The following is a 15,025-nucleotide window of genomic DNA, read 5'->3' on the forward strand; positions in this document are numbered from 1 at the left end:
TTCTTTACTTAAAGCAAACAGAATAACTTTCTTCCTGCAAATTAGGGCCAGCTTTTGCTACCCCTACCATGCCCCTAGTTTTTTTCCTGTCAATATTTTCTTCCTGACAACATCTGTGAAGGAATTACTAAAGAAAGCAATATGCACATACAAAAAGTGCCAGAATCAGATGTCTAGCCAATGATGACTTTTATTTTCTTTCTGCTCCTAAGCAGAATGGAGTGAACTTTCTCAAGGAGATGTAGTGTTAAAAAAACCCCAAACAAATATTTATCATTAGATTGTCAAACAACAGTGGTAATTTGTACCTGTTTCCAGGAGAAGCAAGAAATCATCTGCTGTCTGAAAGACTCACATGAGTAATATAACAAGTTATATCTGTGGATACCACAGCACAAGACAGAAATTCAAAAGATGTGACATATATTAGTTTTGTTATGTACAGCTAGTGAATTTTCTCATTCCACGATTAGAAAAGAAAAAGGAAAATGACCCAGAGAAATTAAGTCAACATCAGTTCCAAAGAAAATAATGGAGAAATTAATACAAGATTCAGTTCATATATAAAAAAGATGTAATTAATGCTGTCAACACATTTTTGTGGAAAACATCCTTAAGGATCTATGGTTGGTTTAATGGAGAAAACTGCAGGTGTATAGTGCAGCATACATAGAACCTTCTGAAGTGCTCAGTTTAGCTTTGCGATGTGTTCTGATGAAAACTGGCATATATAAATGGATTTGACTTGACAGGCTGACAGTTTTCAAAACTACAATTTTATTAAAGAACTATAATTGAACTCACATTATTCCTAGTCATTTTTTGGATGGAACTATATTAAATATGATGCAACTCAATTGTTTTCACCAGTAATACAGAAATACTTTCAAAAGCTTTGATGATCAAATTTTCAGATGACAAGGATGGATAGAATGAAAATATTGAGACAGACAAGCAGTCAAACAGAACAACAGAAACAATCTCAGAACCTGGGCCTGGCCATGAAATTTTCATTTTAATAGATTTCAGTGCAAAGCACCACGTCTAAACATACAGACTACAGAATAGGCTTAGAGCACAACAGCCCCTAAGCTGGAGCAGCAGCTCAGGGAAGGCTCTGCCGCAATGCCCAGAAATCCCACCCAGTAATGTATTAGAACAGAAAACAGATGCAGAAAAGAGTTTCCACAGTGACCCAAGGGACAAAGAATACACCTTTAACTTGAAAGGCTTGATAAGGACAATCTGCTTAGTGAAAACTAAGACTGAAAGACGATGTGATTGCAAAGTACAGGCACTTCCCAATGGTGTGGGGGAAGAAGGTCCTGAAGTGCTATTCAACCTAGCCAGGAAAAACACAACTTAGATGACTTGATGGAAGATGAAGCTGGAGAAACTAAAACTGGGAGTGAAATACAACTTTTCATCATGAGAGTGGTTAATCACTGAAGCACATTGTGAATGAAAGTAACCGAGTTTCCAACCCTGGATGTTTTCGTCAAGACTGGGTGCCCTTCAGGAGCACACATGAATACCGCAGAACATTAAGATCAGTGTCTAACTTGGTGGTACAGCCTGAGCCACAACCAGAGTAGTACAAGAATGCCTCTTCCCACTATACAGATCCCAAGCTTAGTTCCAGGACTAAGGACAGCCCTTACGTATCATGGTGATCATATAGGCATAGCTTTGATTTTTACCCTATGACCTGGACCCTGTCCACAGTTTTCTGCTAGCAGCACTCACTCAGAAAGAGCTTTGGAGAGAAGAGTCACGGTCCATGCAGAATGGGGCTATATATGCTCTCCTTGCCTGTTTGGTCTTGCTCTCCCTATCATCAAGGGGAAAAAAAATGGGTGGCTGTTCACAATGCAAGTTCAATCAGGCACAGCTTCTCCTGGGGGCATCCACCCTACGCTGGTGGCTCAGGTCCAAGAGAACCTCAGAGGTGCCATTTGACTTCAGAGTCTTGAACACCTTACTGTGACTCCAGTGTTTCATAAACACAGAATAAAAGGCAACACCCCTTACCCTGGAAATAAAATAGCACAAATGCAATAGATGCAAATTTGTTGGCAAGTGAAAACAAGCATTCCCATATTTCTGCAATATTCACATGGATCTGCTTTAGATACCAATCAAAACGGCACAACAGCTAACAAATGGAATGTGTCAGAAGCATAAGGATAAACATTGCACTGGAGAAAAAAAGACAGGACTGATAGTGTAAACCCTACTGATCTTCTGAAGGTGAGCGAGAGAAGAGAAGCTGCATTGACACAAAGGTCTCTGTAACAAAAGCTGGGGCTGTGTGATTCATGGCGTTAATGATCCTCTCTTCTGGGAAGATCTGGCATCTTGTGCAAGATTTGCAACAGCCAGCTGGACAAAGATCAACTCTGGCAGCAAGAGTGACACGTGCTACAGATGGAAATGATTAATGCTGAGAGGAGGTTTGAGGATTAAATGTGTCTATATTAACTTGCACTGCATTGTTTCAGGTTTCTGCCTCTCCATCCCCTTGGCTAATACCTTCTTGACAAGATTTTCCTCCCTGGCTCTCCAGTGGGTGGTGGTGTGGTGTGGGTGAGTGCAGGGGCTAGATCTGATCCTGAATAAACAATGACTTAGCAAAAGCCTAGTGAGAGTCTCAGGGGTCAGCTTTCAGCCACAGAGGCTCCAATCCTGGCCCTGGCAGCAAGCCATTGAACTCTTGGCTTGTTCTAACCTGTGACAAGCAATTAGAACCACTAAGGGACCACTGACCAGCAGAGATTTGGAATCTGAACGAAACCCTTCCCCTTCCCACTTTTATTCATCCCCTCAACAACTTGTCTTCTCCTTGGAGTCCTGCACTAGTAGGGGTACACTGAGGGTCCTCTCTGCTTCACCTTGTTGAAGATAAAGAGCAAAAAGAGGGATGAGGCATGAATGCATTTTGCTTTTCAGGAATTCTGCCTGAGGAGGAGAAGGCAGCAATGACCTCTTTATTCTTCTACACACAGACTGCACTGTGGAGATTTTCCTGCAGCATAAGAAGAGGTTGGAAAAGCTGCTATCTCTGAAACACCTTTTCAAGAAGCTAGCAGAAGGGGGAAGTATGAGTATTTGTAAATTCATGTTTAATATCTATGTTCTTTTGTTTCACAAAGGCCCAAGATGTTATCTACTTCAGGCACAAAGGCATAGAAGAAATTCTGCTGACAGTAGAAGAAAAGCTGCTGTAACATAAAAGAATGCCACACAATGCCTTGCAAACATCTAGCTCTAGCCTACCCATGTCAGTGAAGTTAGCAGGGGCAGCACTGTGTCATGTTTGCCTGGAATAATGCTTGAAAATGCCTTATGCCTTCTCTCTCTATCTGTGACAACCTCTTCTGGCAAGCACAATGTTGTCCACAATCATTCCTGGACCAAGATGCAGAATGTGCAAGTATACCATGTCTTCCTGGAGACAGCTGAACCCTGAGCTTCTTGCTTCCAGATCTCTATACAAGAAAATCCCTGCTGCATACATAGGGTTCATTATATATGATTCTGTGGGAATTCAGTAATCAGCGATTAGGGATCAGGGGAAACAGTAATCAGCGATACAGATACCAGTCATTTATATCTCATAAGTCCTGAACTTCTAAGCAGATGACAGAGATAATGATATTAGCACTGATGTCTGATTTTCCTGCTGGAATTAACCAGGTTCACCAACACCACTCCAAAGCCAAATGCAGGCCTCTGTCAGAAGTGAAATGTCAAGTGGGTTTGAGGCCTGTCTGTAAATGTCATATCAACACATTTTTCACAATATGAAGTATGATAAACCTCAATCAGGCAACAATTCTGCTGAGTACCAGCATCAGCTGCAGGCACAATCTATATCACTCACTGAGCATCAATGCTTATCAGCAGGTAGGTGGCACACTCTTCAAGGGAGGCATCATCACACTCTGTATCACCTCTCTTTTCTCACAGACACATTGAGCATCCAGTTTCACCGGTGAGAGACAAACTTCTGAGTTCCTGAAGAAAAGCTCAGCAGCTATGTTTATACGTGACATTTAATATATTACATAAAATCCATTGAGCTTCAATGAATGAAATCCGGTGATCATAGACTTATTAAACATTTTCCTTTACTGTGCACACAGATTGGTACAACATACTCCTTCCTTTTCCCAGCATTATTATACAACAGCATTTGATCAAATGCAGGTTTAACTTAAAGTACTGTGAAAAGTAAGCAGCTGCTATTACCTGTTTCCTGATTTTAGCATAGCATCTGGCTCTTAAAAAAATCTATCTAAAATAAGAAAAGAATCCTAAATTTAGGTGTCACATATCAGCTATATGAAAGCATCCGGAACATGAAAAGTGCATTTATGCCTGTACAGAAACTCACACAAAAGAATCTTGAAATCTAATTAGGCCAAAATGTATATGCAGTGCTACCCTACAATTAATAAAATTATTAAGACTGAAAACTAAACCACAAGCTGATCAGGTTCTGCTGTGGAAATTGCTTTGTGCTGCTCAGCCTAAAGCCTGAGGTTTAATATCCTTCCCAAACTCCTAATATTGCATTTACAAATGCAGCTGGGGTTTATTTACAAATGCAGCCAACTGCTTCCCAGGATGCATCGCAGAGCACAACTGCTTTCCCATCTCTATAGGGGCTCAGGAGAGATAGGGCCATGCTGCATTTCAAAGCAGGTAATCCAGCGGAAAACATCAGCCTGGACTAGCGAAGGTCAGAGGACAGACAGGCTGAGAGACTTGGGATTGTTCAGCCTGGAGAAGAGAAGGCTCCAGGGAGACCTTATAGTGACCTTCCAGTACCTGAAGGGGCTGCAAGAAAGCTGGGGAAGGACTTTTTACAAGGGCATATAGTGATAGGACTGTGGACAGTGGCTTTAAACTAAAACAGCGTAGATTTAGGTTAGTTATAAGGAAGAAATTCTACATTATGAGCATGGTGAGGCACTGGAACAGGTTGCCCAGAGAAGTTGTGGATGCCCCCTCCTTCGAGTTGCTCAACACCAGGTTGGGTAGGGCTTGTCTAGTGGAAGATGTCCCTGCCCATAGCACAGGCGTTGGATCTAGTTGATCTTTAAGGTCCCTTCCAACCCATACCATTCTATGATACGTCTTATTAATGAGATCTCTAAATGTTGCATGTTTCTGCATAATTTCCCAGCCCCTCAGAAATTGTCAGCCATCACCTCCTCAGCAACCCTTGAGATTTCAATGGGACTTCTTTATAGATTCAACCTTTAGACTAATTGCAGAGTCTTTTCCACTTGAGATGAGAAGGTAACTATAAGTAGTCATAGATCACCTTCCCCTGTGAATCAGAGAAGGAGCAAAATTAAATGATTTGTGGATAAACTTAATAGAAGGGCAAGGGACAGGCCCAGGGAATGATCATGCTAGTTCAGTAAGGTAATGAGCCAAAGGTGACAGAAATGCTTCTACTTTACTCACAAAGCAGTCCGTCACCTTCCATCTGCTGGCAGAAACCTGCATTAACAATTTCTTGTAGGATCACCTTCCCTGCAGTTCTTCTGTTGTGCTTGTACCTAAGAGATCTTTGCAGGCTTGTGTTTGTGCTATTCTATTCTCACAGCTACAGGAAATTTGCTCATGTGTACTGGGAGTTATTCCCCAGCACAGGCAATTAGTTTTTCATCCACTAAACGTTCTGGTGGTTTTGAAGCTGTTAAATTTTTGTGTTCATATTTTATGTTCTCATGCTGATTTTCCCCTCAAAATTACGGCTAACAATAATATTTTTCTATCCCAATACGTCTTGTCTTCACCCTAGTCGTCACTATGATACCTAAATCTTAGGCAGCACACTGTCACTTGACATACTGCATCCATAGTTCCTTGAAGACACATATCTGAGGCAGGTTCTCATTTCAGCATGAATAGGAGGTGAAGATATAACTCCACTTTTAAAGATGCACATTTGGTCACAGGCAGTCCTATTCCAAGCAGTGGATGAAAAAGCCCCACTTTCTCAATCACCCTGGTCACTGCCAGTTGACAAAAAACGTACGCAGATCAAAGGTACAGGTTAGTCAAACAGAGATTTAAAGGGTAGAAAGCAGGAAAATACATGTATAATATATTTTCTAGTGGGCTGAAGCTGGGCCTTGCACTTAGGTCACAACAACTCTCAGGTTTGGGGAAGAGTGGCTGAAAAACAGCTTGGCAGAAAAGACCTGGGGGTGTTGGTTGACAGCTGGTTAAATATATGTGTACCCTGGTGGTCAAGAAGGCCAATAGCATCCTGGCTAGTATCAGGAATAGCGTGTCCAGCAGGACTAGGGAAGTGAACATCCCCTGTACTCAGCTCTGGTGAGACTGCACCTTGAATACTGTTTTCTGTTTTGGGCCCCTCACTACAAGAAAGCCACTGATGTCCCAGAGCTTGTCCAGAGAAGGGCAATGAAGCTGGTGAAGGGTCTGGAGCACAAGTGTTATAATGAGTGGTTGGGAAAACTGGTTTAGTCTGGAGAAAAGGAGCCTGAGGTGAGACCTTACCGCCCTTTACAACTATGGGAAAGGAGGTTGTGTCAAGGTGGTGTGGATCTCTTTTTCCAAGTAAAAAGTGATAGGAAATGGCCTCAAGTTGCATCAGGGGAGGTTTACATCGGCTATTAGGAAAAAATTTCTTCCTTGAAAGGGTTGCCAAACATTGGAACAATCAGCCCAGAGAAGTGATTGAGTCACCATCTCTGGAGGTTTTTAAAAGATGTGTAGATAATTCCCCGATTCTATAAACAGCATCTAACTCCCAGTCCTGCCCTGGGTAAAAGCCTGGAGCACACAGTCGAGAGCTGTGCTAGTGCCTGGGTGAGCAGCTTGATTTCAAAAACAGATGCCTAATGAATTACATACATCTCCATTCACATCCTAGTAATGGTTTGCATTTTTCTTTCCCTGTGGACGGTACACAGAAACACATTAATATTAATTTAAACTTTAGAGGTTATGGAAATTTTTCAATAAAATAAAACCTTATATAGCATAAGAAACACAGAATTTACAAGTAGAAAACATTTCCACAACAGGTAGGGGAAAAAAATGGATTCTTAAAAGCAACATGTCATTTTCTATTTGAAAACACGACCATCAATAAAATCAGTTCTTTGTCCTGCCTGCAAGCTCCCCAAGAGGCAGACTGCATCATTTCACATTGGGCTTGGAGATTGTGACTAAAACGCTAGGAGAAGATTGAAGAGTTACCTAAAGTAAACTAAACAAATTGGTTTATTTCAGTACAAAGCCTGGCGGCTATCTAAGCAATCGTAGGCTCCTTTGAAAAATCCCATGCTATATTAGATGAGTGGCGGGCAAGTCTGCTTCTCATTTTATTGCTCTGAATTGTCTTAGTATTTAAGGGTCATTGACCAGGAATACTTTTTTCAAGTACCCCTTGGTGGCTATTATTGAGCACACAGCAAAATATTATTCTTGTTAATGAGAATACGCTGAATAGTAAGTTAACCAGCAGTGACCACAGGTGTAGTAAAACTAGTCTAAATTAATATAAATACAGTTGCAAATTGCAATAGGCACCTGCTTCTCAGCACGACAACTGCAGTGTATTGCAACATGTGTATTGCACTGACCACTGCATTTTCTTTAAAGTGTTACTCCTGAGGCGCATAGTTTCACACAGTAGTAGATCTACAGCCTATGGATACTCAATGTTCTATATGCAATGTGTATATTTAAAAAAAATAATTACTTTTTTGTTTAAAAGATATGGATGTGTAATTGGTGTAGGTGGACAAGGAAGGCTGTAATTTAAACCCTCTTTAATCTAACCAATCAGTGTATAAGGGCCTTGATATAAGATAAAGATATGCTTAACAATCATAATAGATTTGTTTCACTGGAAAGGAACTTCCAAAATAACTGAAGCCAGGTGTCATCAACAAGCTGCTGATAAATGGTTTAATCTTGATAAATATAAAAAAATAAAAATAAATAAAAAAGGCCCAGCAAAAGCAAAATGCATGTTTGTAATAGAAAAGAAAGAGAAAAAATGATGCTACTATTCCATCTGTTTCAATTGACCAATATGTCTTCCATGGAAAACAACACTGGAGAAAAACAGAACCAGAGAGAAGACATACCAGCTACCAAGGCAGAATGCTGCATCAGCTAAAGAGCGAAGCCAGAGTGTCACACTAGTGCTTCAAGCAGCAGGCTGTACACTACACAGGCTTTGCTTGGAAATCTGGTTTAGTATTTACACTTGACAGGCAGTGTTTCTGTAGTTGGGCTGCTCGTGTAACTCTGTTTCTAATATTTCCAGGACACTGTACAGTTTGAAGTGTAATACAGCGATCAGTAACTAGTGAAAGGGCTGTAAACCTAAGTTGCAAGGATAGCAGACATTTGTTCCCATCTTTTCCATACTGGATTCAAGTCAAGGTGCTGTTAGGAACTAGATGACAGTGAGAAATCTGCATCGTATTGACAAGCCAATAGCTAGAATTGACTTCTTTTAGACCTGGAATCCAGTTTTCACCTGAGACATCAAATGCCCTATCAGCAATTTTCAATTGTTCTAGCGTTAAAGGTTAATTTTTATTGCAACTCTCCAGCCCTCTGCATCTGCTCTAGATAGAAATAAACTCATAAGTTGAAATTTGAAATAGTGATGAAAATGTATAAAGGGGGAGGAGAACCATAGTACACCCATAAACAGAATCTGTCTTTAGAGGGCAGGCATAAAAAGCTAGAGGAGAAATAATGAGTTTTATGGATGCAATGTGAAAACAAAGATAATTAAAAACAAAACCAGAACTCTCTACCATCACGATGCCTATGTAATAGCTTCCCTATAGGAAAATAAAGGAGCTATCATCTGAATATCCACATGTGGGGGAAGGAAGTTGTATTTCCCTTGGCACCAAAAATAGGTGACAAGTGGGTTTTTTTAAATTCAGATGCAGGCCAAAGAGATTTGATCCCATCTCCTGTAATGCTAGAAACATTCTGGTACCATCAATCTCCAGTCACTAACGAAACATTATAGTGGCAATGACCCGTATGGTACCTCAGCAGTTTCTTTCCCAGCTAGACTGAAAAGTGTGAGGATTTCCAAATATTTTGAGTCCATGGAAATGGATTATTTGCAATTTTATGGGAACCTTTTTTACTGAATGGGCCTTTCCTGTTACTTTCGCAGAGTGAATGATGCCTTTTATAACACCAAGATGAGTCATAAGTATCTGGTCAGCTGAGAGGTGAACACCTTATGCCTGGAGTAGGTAAAGTGGTGACAAAATCTGTTTGCTTGTAGTGAGCAGACCACTGAGAACCACAAATAACCTCCTCACTGCATGGTTCAAGCCCATAAACTCTCGGCAGGATTACTGCCTCCTCCTTTACCCCAGCTTCTCTCTGAGTGTGCTGCCCAATCTCTGAGTGAGATGTTATGCTGATTTCTCTAGAGAAGGAGACTTACGTTATCTTTTGACTTGTCTATCTTTTCAGCTAACCCAGTAATCTTATCAATTCATTTCCATTTTCATTAATCCCTTCCTATAAGGGCTTTTAAGTGTGAGCATTGCTTGTCCCATACAACATTTTTCTGCTCAGGCTGAACTTCTCCAGCTCTTTCATCACTTGAGTTCCAGTACTAATCATTACCCATTCCAAACTTTCCCTTCAGTGAGACAACTATACAGTGCAGAGACCAAGCTGCCTATTTTGAGAGAAAAATACAAGTAAATACCAATACGTTCACCTTTCTTCCTGCACATTAAGAATATTTTCCAATCTCGAGGTCTCTGGTGTTTTTAGCTACAATTGAGAACAGCGTTCAGGAATAACACCACACCACAGCCAAAGTGCTTGCAGATTGAATCCATCCCCAGGCCTCGTGGGCAGTGACAGACAGAACCGTACCAGCCTCTATGTCTCTACAGAAATGCTTCCAGCTAGAGAGATGCAGGAAACCCCACTCCAAGTGCCCTGCCACCTCCCAGGGAAAAACGGAGGCAGCCGAAAGCACATGCTGCAGATGTAGTTACTGCTGTAGGGATCCAAAAGATCACAATTCAAGTCTAATCTAAACAACTCACTGTGCTGTGCACAGATATCTGCCAGTGCTTTAAGAGCAAGAGGCTTCCTGAGAGGTGACTGAGCTCTGAAGAGTGATTTCAGAGAACATATAACCACGCATGCCAGGGCATATTTAAAGATTTCTTCCTTTTCTTTTATGTTCTGTTGTTGTTAATAATGCATCTAACATTTAAATGCTGTGCACAAGGTCTCTAGTGGGAAGCAAAGACTTTGCAGATAAAACAGCTTAAGCCAACAGTTTCCTCCCCTGTAAGCTCCATCTGAAGCACCAGCTGTGTCTGTCAGAGTAAGTGTTGCCTTAAATAACTCCCTCTTGAGACAGAAAGGTGAGGCTGGCAACCAAACATATCTTCTCGGAATAAGTTTTTTTTTTTTTAAGAAAACAACCCAACAGTCCATTAACAGCTCTGTGGAAGCAGTAAGTCTCACATACCCCTTTCTAATTAGCAGGCTGAGCACTTTTGGAAGGTGGAGCTTTACAATGAAGTGTTTCAGCTCTGTTCCAGCACTGCCTAAGAATTCCTGCCAGGGGGCACCCCTGCTGCTGCTGCTTCTTTGGGTAGCTGGTGCATTCTTGAGAAGTACTTAATCCCATTTATTATTTTTACTTTAAGTCTGCAAGACATCAACCTAAAATTTAAGATTTTGGATGCTATCCAGAACAGGCTGGCTGTCATTTTTTTAAATTTTCACATTTTGTTCAAATAGTCAGCAAAGAAGATTAAAAAAACCCACAAATCCCAAACATCACCACCACAAACGCCAAAATGCTCTTCTGGGATTCCTCAAACTCACAAAGAAGCACTTTTTATAAACTCAGCAATGCAGCTCGTGCTAAGATACATATTTGAAACAATTTAAAGTTGATGCAGAATACAACAAAAGCTGTTTCTCTCTGTTAAAGACACCTATAAAACAGTTTAACTGCTTGAGTCACCTCAGCCTTTACGAAGAGTTTTTCTGATGGCATCAGAGGACACAACAAACATACCTCACCCAGACAAACTACTAAAGTTTGCAGATGAACACTAAATTTAAACAGAACTCATTCTTCCTCTCTCAAGGATTTGCTCAAGCCTTTCAATATTGAGTTTGCATCTATATAACCAGAATTGAATACATACCACTTCTGTGGGCTACTTTTCCTCTTCTTTAGGGAACAACCCAGGGCTGAGGAAGCATTAGAAATATTATGCAGTCCTTGTCACTAGCATAGCAACCATGGCTGAGGTTCAGAAACAGTTTGTAAATAAGGATTTAAGTTCAGTCTCATTCTGCAGCCTCCTCTCAGCCCACAGTGAAAACATAGCTGTACTTTGAATTGAGAAGACTCACTGATCGTATAAATTACCTATTGTTTATTAATGGAGAAGGCAGTACTTAGCTGCAGCTTCACCAGGACGGTTCCTGCCTTTACCCCTTTTGCACAGCTCTGTCTCAAGACAGAAAGACTATTCTCTGAACAGGGAGAAAAAGAAGGTTTGCAGCTCACCCAGTCCCAAATCACACAGCCTTCAGTCGTTAGGAAAGTACCAGCTGGTTCCAATAGCCTACTCTTTAGGACTGCTTACCATTAAGAGGTAAAGGATGCTAGTACTTATAGTATGCAGCTGGGAGTAAAGTTGCACCTTAAAATAATGCCTTAATCTAAGTTTTCATATATTGGCACTGAGCAAATGTCCTAAAGTCCGAGGAAACTGATGATAACACAGATATCTTTTAGCAAAAACTTGGCTAGCATAAATATCTTTTCACAGACCAGGTAGCTGTCAGCCCCCAGGCAATATTTTACAGTCCTAAAACACTTGCTATTCACATTGTTCTCTACCAACAATATGGAAGCATCGTAAGACAGAAGAAAAGCCCTACCACATCACCATACATTTGCTGATTTTTCAGGTTTAGGGTCTTTTTTCAAAAGCTTTTGTAGATAAGAACAGACAGAAATTTCCAAGCAAGGAAATGTTTGTTGGTGCAGCCTTTAGGAAGAGCACATCTGGAGAAGAGAGGGAGAAAAAAACTTGCAGCAAGACAAACCTCTAATAGATCTGTGGCACAATGGAATCTGTCAGCAGTGAGACTCATTCAGTGCTCATTTCTACCTTAATAAATTATTGGGTTTCTCACTTGCTGTTTTGCTACAGCACTGCACAAAATAACCCAGCACTGAGCGCTGCACTGCAGGAGTGCCACATACAGCTAATCATTTGCAATATAATTTTGGCAGAGGTTAGGGAAGGGTGGTGTGATGTACAAATAAATATTAAACATATAAACAACAATCAGCAGCAGGTGGGGTAGAAATGAATGGTATGGCACAATGGCAGTGTGCTTTCTTACACTGAGCCATCAGCTTGAGCCAAGCCTGGTTTTGTTAATGTTATTGCCATCAAATAGCTATTTTATTTTCTCTGTCTAAACATGGTAGTAACCATAGTCTTTCTCAGATGGAAGGTCTGGATTTTTGAGCATGTAGAGCATGCTTACCAATAACTAAGGGTAGAAAAAGAAGCAGAGTATTGCTCTGTCTCTGTTCTCCCCTTCTTCACAATAGTCCTTTCTCTCTTACTTTTCTGATCTGCTTGCTCAGCTTTGCTGTCATTCTCTCTGCATGTCTCCCTTGTTCCAGCCTTTGGGCAGCTAGTGTAAAATCTACAAGTTAATTCGTAGAAGGTACAGCTGGGTGCCATGCTGTATTGGTGAATTCTGGCGTTTCCCCAGACATCTGAGATCGCCTTGAGCTCCATGCAGGAGTGCATGAACAGGAGTGAAATAAGAAAGGAGGCTTCTGGTGTGAAAAGGACAGACTAGAGGACTTGCCTTGCTGGGCATTTTTACAGTAATTGTAATTGACATTAGAGAAGGAAGAATTAGATTTTCTTTCCCACTTTCCTTGGGGAGTTGCCATTTGTTTTTTTCCTTACTGAAAGAAGAAATTTAAAACTCAGGTTCAAAACCAACATCAGTACTCACCAAAACCCACATCCTGGTGTCCTTTAAAATGACCATTGAGGTAGCTCCATGAGTGTGAAGTAGAAGAGGCTCACTGAAAGTCAAGAGCTGATTCAAGAAATATGAATTCGGTATCATGAAATATATTGGGCAGAGACATAAAAGAGTGGTTTTATAGCTGCTTAAATAGAAGACGCCTGTTTTCTTCATTCTAGTAGATGTTGTTTTTCATCTTAGTTACAGACTGCAAGTGACAAAAGGATCATGACTTCCAATCAATAGTAATTTAAAAATCAAGAGCAGTCCCTGCGGCGTGACTGCCTATAAGTACTGGGCAGGCTGCAAAGACAGTAACCTTTGCTCAAATGAAAGAGCAAACCAGGAAAATCTCTCTAGTCATCTCTGTTGCACTGGCTTGTGTCCTGACATTTCTAGACCTAAACATTTATGGGGTCAAATTTTTAAAAGTATCCACAAAAGATGCTACTTAAGTACATGTGGTTTAGGTGGCAGCACATTAACCCAGCGTGTTTCTGGACACATACTCTGACAAAAGGTTGTACCTGTCTGTAACCTTGATATTTGTATTGTTCTGTGTCCACCAGTAAATGAGCTAAAGCCTTGATTTGGAAACTTCTCAAGCTTCATCAGGCTCTTCAGCTGTGTGAAATGTCGGGCTGCATATGCACACATGGCAAAATAAGGAGAAAATGGGGAGGAGAAGAAGCAGCAGTGAGGCAGAGAGGAGGCAGGCACTGCCATTCATATGTGCTGCCTTGCCTGTACCGAGAGCCTGATTTGGAATTAATTTCATATCTTTTTGTCACTAGATTAACTGAAATACAAACAGTACACTATCATTTGGTGAATCATTTGTTCTAAAAAAAATCTCATCTCTGAACAGATTGTCTGATCCTCAGCTCCTCACCTAATGGCCTGAAAGGCAAATAGTGCTTAAGGAAAGAAGAAACAAAACACATATTGGTGCTATAAATCATGGGGGGCGGGAGGATCTTAAGTTCTATTTAAGAAGAACCTATTAAAAAACAATATATAAAAGATGACATATGAATAACATTATTGGTGGGGTTTTCAAAGGTGTTCAGACACAGTACTGAAAGGTGATGCTGGTTTTCAAGATAGCCAGCAAAAAAGTCATTCTCAGAATTTGTTTGTGTGTATGTGATTCATCTGAAATAAGAGCAATAATAAATCCACAGACCAGAATTTTCTGTGAAGAGAGGGTAGGCCTAACATTTCTATCCAGATAGTAACACAGACATTTTTAAGGCAGCTTCTTATTGCAAGGAATACTGAAAAGATCTTACTAGAATGTGTGGTGCTAGAAGTAATATGAAAAATCTTACACATTTCCATCCAAATTTAAATCCCTCATGGGACAGTGAACTTCACTGAAATCTTATGTAGCAGAAATAACCCTCGAAGTCGCAAAGTAGTTTTGGAAATACAAGTGTAATTTTCTTTTCTGTTTTGATACCTTCCAGCTTTATAAACTTAAACTCTAAAGTAAAATGCAAAGTTGCCCAGTTTTTTCATTTTAAAGAGTTGTCCTGTTGTTTATGCAGTAGAGCCACTCTAATTTTCAGTACTCTACTCATGGAGAGCTAATAGCGATAATCTGGAACTCATGCAGTTTTCTGCCCTATTCTCTAGCCACTATAGAGACAAACTTCTAATTAACTGTAAAAAACAATAGGCAAGTCTTTAAAGCCAGTCTGCTTATCTAGGTAGCTTATAATTAAGCACAGCAGATCATTAATGTTCCTACTCTGGTGTAGAAAGGCTTGGGCTAACATGGGGTGAGATTCCTCGTCTTCACACAAGGAACCTGCCCCACCTGGGCCAACTTCCTTACATCTCTGCTTGGTGTCTGCAACATGGGGGTGAGAATACGTTTTCCAACAGCATCACTTCAGCAGAGATACCCACCAGAATGCTCTCGTTTCTG

This window comes from Cuculus canorus, chromosome 4, assembly GCF_017976375.1.
Source record: "Cuculus canorus isolate bCucCan1 chromosome 4, bCucCan1.pri, whole genome shotgun sequence".
Classification (NCBI taxonomy): Eukaryota; Metazoa; Chordata; class Aves; order Cuculiformes; family Cuculidae; genus Cuculus; species Cuculus canorus.